General features: G+C 41.8%; 1 long non-coding RNA gene across 1 annotated transcript in view; it reads right to left on the reverse strand.

Moving 5' to 3' along the window:
* Positions 1-4,283, reverse strand: part of LOC149977425 (uncharacterized) — a 40,211-nt gene extending 35,928 nt beyond the window's left edge. Inside the window, exon 1 of the long non-coding RNA XR_016486614.1 lies at positions 4,176-4,283. This is a non-coding gene — a long non-coding RNA (uncharacterized LOC149977425). The remainder of the gene's footprint in view (positions 1-4,175) is intronic.
* Between the last annotated feature and the right edge of the window lie 2,274 nt (positions 4,284-6,557).

Genomic DNA, 6,557 nt, shown 5'->3' on the forward strand with positions numbered 1-6,557 from the left:
GTGTTCATTTATAGCTCTCCTGTGTGAGGCTGGCTGGGCCCAGATAATAGGGGATCTGCCTAGAGGGCAGACACGACACCACAGGAAGTAATGCAGCCTATCATAACGCCCAGCAGGAGACGTGTCCGATAGGTAGACTTCTTCTATAAACAAAGTGCTCGGGAACACCATTCTACACAGAGACACCAGGTACATGGTTTTGTTTTGAGATAAAAATTAAATTGTCTTCAGAGCTATAGTGCCACCTTGAAGAACTTCCTAGTATCAACCAATTTTAATACATTCCCTATTATCCTACTCACATTTGTAAACATAAACAAATGTGGTTCTACCAATAGTTTTATTGGGCCACGTTTTTGGACCTGGGTCTTCTTTATTATAGCCTATAAATCCTTATAGTCACATAGAATAGAATGTGCACTTTTGCCAATGCTACAGTATAGAACATTTGCATATGCTGTCCATGGGCCTGAACAACATATCCTTCCCATGCTGGCACACACCAACTGTCATCAATACATTTTGAGGCAAACAACTTATATCCCCTGAGCGGAGGCCAGCTTTGCCAAGAAAACCCACACTCATGGTGTGTTGATTAATAAACAATATGGACTGAATTAATTTTCGGCCAGTGTTACAGCAAGTGATTTCCATTCTCTAAATGACCATTGTATGGTGGACACATCAGAAATGTGTAAAAAAAATAATAATATGGACATTTCACTAATTTAGAAGCATATGGTCTGCAGGACATTATGATTTATGACCCATTACTGGAAATTAATGTAGTGTTTGTTAGGAGAAAGGGAAATTCATTCCCCTCTTCACTTCACTCACTTCTCTCTTCACTCACATTTGTGTAATTTTTTTAGTAAGGTACCCGAATATTAAATAATTTATCACAAAAACTCAAGCATCTGTGCCATCCTGCCCACCTATGTCAAACCGTTAAAGCTATTGTGCACTGCTCTCACAAACAACATGGCATTGTGTGAATAACCCCAGGCGTGTCCCTGGATACTGCACACACTCAAAGCAGGAGTTGGCTAAGCTTCTGTTTATCCACACAGGACCATGCCAGAGACAGACGTAGGCAAACGGAGAGACAGGTTTGGGTAGGAGTCAGATAGAGAGAACCAACTGACATGGATGCGGTGTCGCGGGAATACCGTACCCCCTTTAACATGAACACTCTATCCTCTGAGCCATCTGTGGAGCTCACTAATCTATATTAAACACACGTCATGTTGGATCTTCACTGCAGCTGAACACACAGGAGAGATGTGCGTCAAGATGGAAACAGTGTGTCCAGCCATGCCTGCCTGGCCAAATGGGTTTATCTATGAAATATGAATATGATGCTAGGGTAGTCAGGCTAGAATGTCAGACTAGAATAGGCATGCATGTTTTTGGAGATCACTGAAGAAAGCATGGCCCCTCTCTAGTAGGAAGTCACTCCTGTGAATGGATGTAGTACTGTCTGCTGTCCTAAGTCCTGCTCCAATTTCACAGACCAAGCAACAAATGTTGAGTGTTTAATGAAGGTTTTACGGTAGGCCAATCTGTGTTGGTTGGATTCAACTTCCTTCCACAGGTTCCAGACTATTCCCTTGTAATATGCGTTACTACGAAAGCAATAATAACGTTGCCTCAAAAAGAAGAAATTAAGAATCTATAAAAAATAATGTGTTAATATATGTACTTGGCCAAGACTATGTCAACATACTGTATTGTGATAATAATGGCCTATTGGGCGGTAGACCTTTAAGGCTTCAGGTGTGGGTGTGGTTGAATGCGTATCCAATCCACACATTACATTTTGAAAAAGGGGAATCAGGCTAAAGGCGGGAGAGCCTATGGACACTCCTGGTCAACAAATCGATGACGTATGTCACCCAGCTGAGAGCCGAGTGAACGGAATCACACAGACCAACTCTCCAACAATAAAATAAAACCTTGCGCTCCTTTTTTAAATTTGTTTTGGCCTTTTTGCGGTAGGTGCACTTGATTCAGCAGTCCTAGCACCAGGAATGCAAAATGTGCCAATTTGAATCCCCTTCATGTGTCTGAAAGTAGAACTCCGCCTATCTGGCAGGCACAGAGAGCAAATCAAGTGCACCTATAGGCCTACCGCTGGCCAATCAGATAACTCAGATCACCGTGTCTGCACCATTTCCTTGCGCGGTAGACTGTAAAAAGAAACCTAGAGTGCACAGCAAAGTTGATACTGTGAGATTTAAAAACTTTTAATATTATGACTAGAGAGACTCAACGAATACAAAGAGCTGCTATTTTTTTGAGTACGCTCATGTTTAAGTTGTTCTTCTGTCAACACTTTGATAAGCCATAAAACATGCGTTCTCCGTACTTCAACTCATGCTACAACTAGCACTGCCGCTGCATTATGAGTAAATAATTAGTTTAAATTATTGTATCTATAATTTTGTGTAACCGATGTGAAATGGCTAGAGACCTTGAAGTAGTGGTTCCCCTTGCTCTGCAAGGGCCGCAGCTTTTGTGGAGCGATGGGTAACGATGCTTCGTGGGTGTCAGTTGTTGATGTGTGCAGAGGGTCCCTGGTTCGAGCCCGGGTGTGGGCGAGGGGATGGACTAAAGTTATACTGTTACACTTGCATTGTTATGAATAGCGGTTTGTGTCTTTTTTAATATCTAGTAATATTTCACTTTATCTGGTCATAGGAGTAACAACATGAATTGGTATATGAGGCAGAAGTAATGCAGTGCAACTTGAGTTTTGCCGTCAGTTGGAAGACTGTTTTCCTTTTTCTCAGTGGAGGGAAGGAGGGCGGATGGACGGTGAGTCGGGTGAGAGGCAGACTCACCGCTAGCTTTGATGCAACCAAAGAGTTTTTACACAGCACAATGTAAAAACTCTGTAAAAACTCTTGGTTGCATCGAAGCTAAACCCAGACATTTTTCCAGCCAAAGAGAGGAGTCACAAAAAGCGCAAATAGAGATAAAATTCATCACTAACCTTTGATGATCTTCATAGGACTTCATGTTACACAATACATGTATGTTTTGTTCGATAGTGTGCATATTTATATCCAAAAATCTAATTTTATATTGGTGTGTTATGTTCAGTTGTTCAAAAATGCTGTGATTTTGCAGAGAGCCACATGAATTCACAGAAATATTCATTATAAATGTTGAAAAATTTATGAAAATTCAAGTGTTATGCATGGAACTTTAGATACACTTCTCCTTAATGCAACCGCTGTGTCAGATTTAAAAAAAAACTTTACGGAAAAAACATACTGAGTACGACACTCAAAGCACAAACCAGCCAAAATAAATATCCGCCATGTTGCGCAATCAACATTAGTCATAAATAGCATTATAAATATTCACTTACCTTTGATGATCTTCATCAGAATGCACTCCCAGGAATCGCAGTTCCACAATAAATGTTTTTTTTTCAATAATGTCCATCATTTATGTCCAAATTGTTTCTTTTGTTAGGGCGTTTAGTAAACAAATCCAAACGCATGTTCAGGTCCAGCCGAACATTGGACGAAAAGTTCAAAAAGTTCTATTACAGGTCGAAGAAACTTGTCAAACTAAGTATAGTGCTTCTGTTTGGGGTTTTAGGCTGGGTTTCTGTACAGCACTTTGAGATATCATCTGATGTACGAAGGGCTATATAAATACATTTGATTTTATTTGATTTATAGAATCAATCTTTAGGATGTTTTTATTCCATTGTCTGTAGAAAAGCAAAGGAACGAGAGGTGTGAACGCGCGTGACTGAGAACGAGGCTGCTGCCAGACCCCTTAGTCAAACAGCTCTCATTCGCTCCCGCTATTCATCCAAAAGTGAAAATGCTGGGCCCTATCCCAAAGTAATGTTGCATAGCCTTAAGTTTTATAAGTCATGTTTGTAAAAAATCTTAGTGGTAGATCTTGGCTTGCAATTTGACTCAGAAAGTGATCTTGCCTCAGAAAAGGTTGGTGACCACTAATCTAGAAGGAGGAGACAGTACAGGTGCCTCAAAGCTGGGACCGAGAGTCTGATAAACAACTGGAAAGTTTACTGACAAATTTGCACTTTCCATCATCACCGACATGTACTTTACTTGCATAAAAAGGTTAGATGAAAACCTAGTTAGAGATATATCACCATTCATATTCATTTCATTAGAATTGAATAATACCTAGGGTCCTGTGGTGAAACGACTGCTGTGCAAGGTATTGGGCAACAGCTTTTGTCCAGGACGGGTCAGCAGCATGTTACTTTCTGTGATCCAACTCCCTCGCCACCTGAAATGCAACAACAATAAAAACATAAATACGAATTATGCCAGTCACTCAGTAAGTTAGCTAACTAATGAAACACTCAGGTAAATGTACACAAGCCTAATCGGCCAAATTATATCAAAACAACACAGCAGTGAAATCTCGAGGGGCATTTATACGCAGAATTTAGAACATGTACATGAAAATCTGCTCGCCAATTGGATGGAAACCCAGCCAATGACACTAAAAAAAGGGTTGGATTTTCAGCAACATGTGCAGTAAATTCGAACACAATGTATTTAATGTCATCTCTCTATCAGGCCACTGCATGGTCCTGGATGGTGACACACATATTTTATAAGCTTCCTGATTGAATACTAGGGCTTTCAGTGCTACCGGAAGCAAGTTACTTAGCGAAGGAGGTTTACAGTACACAGTGCATCAAGTACTGTATACTATTATGAGTGGAGCTTACTTTTCTGTGCTCTGGGGAGATTACAGGTAGATGGTCAGAAGGCTCTGGGAGCCATTGGACCATTCTGTCTCTGTAGCACTTGGACAGAGATGGATAGGGGAAGAATGGCGCTGGAGGGGATGGCTGCCGTTTTACGGGCTCCTAACCAACTGTGCTATGTTGTTAGTTTTTTTTATTTTTAACTTATTTTGTACATAATTTTGCTGCTATCGTCTCTTATGACTGAAAAGAGCTTCTGGACATCAGAACAGCTATGACTCACCTCAAACTGGACAAAGCTTTTTCTTTAACAAGTCCGACGCGAAGGATATACTGCTATCTCTAGAACAAGCCCAAATCCAGGTCATTTGCGTGAAGCCTTCTAAGAATTTGTAGGCAAGTGAGTAAACCGCCACTGCAATCCGTTTAATTGGCCAAAGTGCAATCATTGGAAAATAAAATGGATGATCAACTATTAAGACTATCCTACCAACGGGATTTTAAAAACTGTAATATATTATGTTTCCCCGAGTCATTGATGAACAACGACACAGATAATATAGAGTTGGCTGGGTTTACTGTGCATCGGCAGGACAGAGAAGCTACGTCTGGTAAGACGAAGGGCGGGGTTGTGTGTCTATTTGTCAATAACTGGTGCACAAATGTCTAATATTAAAGAAGTCTCAAGGTATTGCCCACCTGGTGTAGAGTAACTCATTATATGCTGTAGACCACAATATATACCAAGAGAGTTGTTATCTATATTATTTGTAGCTGTCTATATATCACCACAAGCGGATGCGGGCGCTAAGACCGCGCTCAACGAGCTGTATAAGGCCGTAAGCAAACAGGAAAATGCTCATCCAGAAGAGGCGCTCCTAGTGGCCGGGGACTTTAATGCAGGCAAACTTATTTTTTAAATGACCTTATTTCTACCAGCATGTCACATGTGCCACCAGAGGGGGAACAAATCTAGACCACCTTTACTCCACATACTGAGACGCATACAATGCACTCCCTCACACTCCATTTGGCAAATCTGACCATAATTCTATCCTCCTGATTCCAGCTTACAAGCAAAAACTAAAGCAGGGAGTACCAGTGACTCGCTCAATACAGCAGTGGTCAGATGACGCGGATGCTACGGTATAGGACCGTTTTGCTAGCAGAGACTGGAACATGTTCAGGGATTCATCCAATGTCATTGAGGAGTACACTACCTCAGTCACAGGCTTCATCAATAAGTGCATCGATGACATTGTCCCAACAGTGACCGTACGTACACATCCCAACCAGAAACCATGGATTACAGGCAACATCCGCATCGAGCTTTCATGGAGCGGGACACTAATCCGGACACTTACGAGAAATACCGCAACGCCCTAAAACGAACAATAAAACAGGCAAATTGTCAATACAGAATTCAAATGTAATCCTACTACACTGGCTCTGGAGCTCAGCAGATGTGGCAGGACTTGAAAACTATTACAGACTACAAAGGGAAACCCAGCTGCGAGCTGCCCGGTGGCGCGAGCCTACCAGATAAGCTAAATGCCTTTTATGCTCACTTTGAGGCAAGCACCACTGAGGCAAGCAACACTGAAGCATGCATGAGAGCACCAGCTGGACCGGACAACTGTGTGATCAAGCTCTCTGTAGCTGATGTGAGCAAGACCTTTAAGCAGGTCAACATTCACAAGGCAACGGGGCCAGATGGATTACCAGAACATGTACAAAAGGCATGCGCATGCGCATTTTCAACCTCTCCCTCACACAGTCTGTAATACCTTAATGTTTCAAGCAGACCACAATAGCCCCTGTGCCCAAGGAAGCGAAGGTAACCTGC

The sequence above is a fragment of the Oncorhynchus mykiss genome, chromosome 15, assembly GCF_057628025.1.
Source record: "Oncorhynchus mykiss isolate SJ-2025 chromosome 15, ASM5762802v1, whole genome shotgun sequence".
In the NCBI taxonomy this organism is placed as follows: domain Eukaryota; kingdom Metazoa; phylum Chordata; class Actinopteri; order Salmoniformes; family Salmonidae; genus Oncorhynchus; species Oncorhynchus mykiss.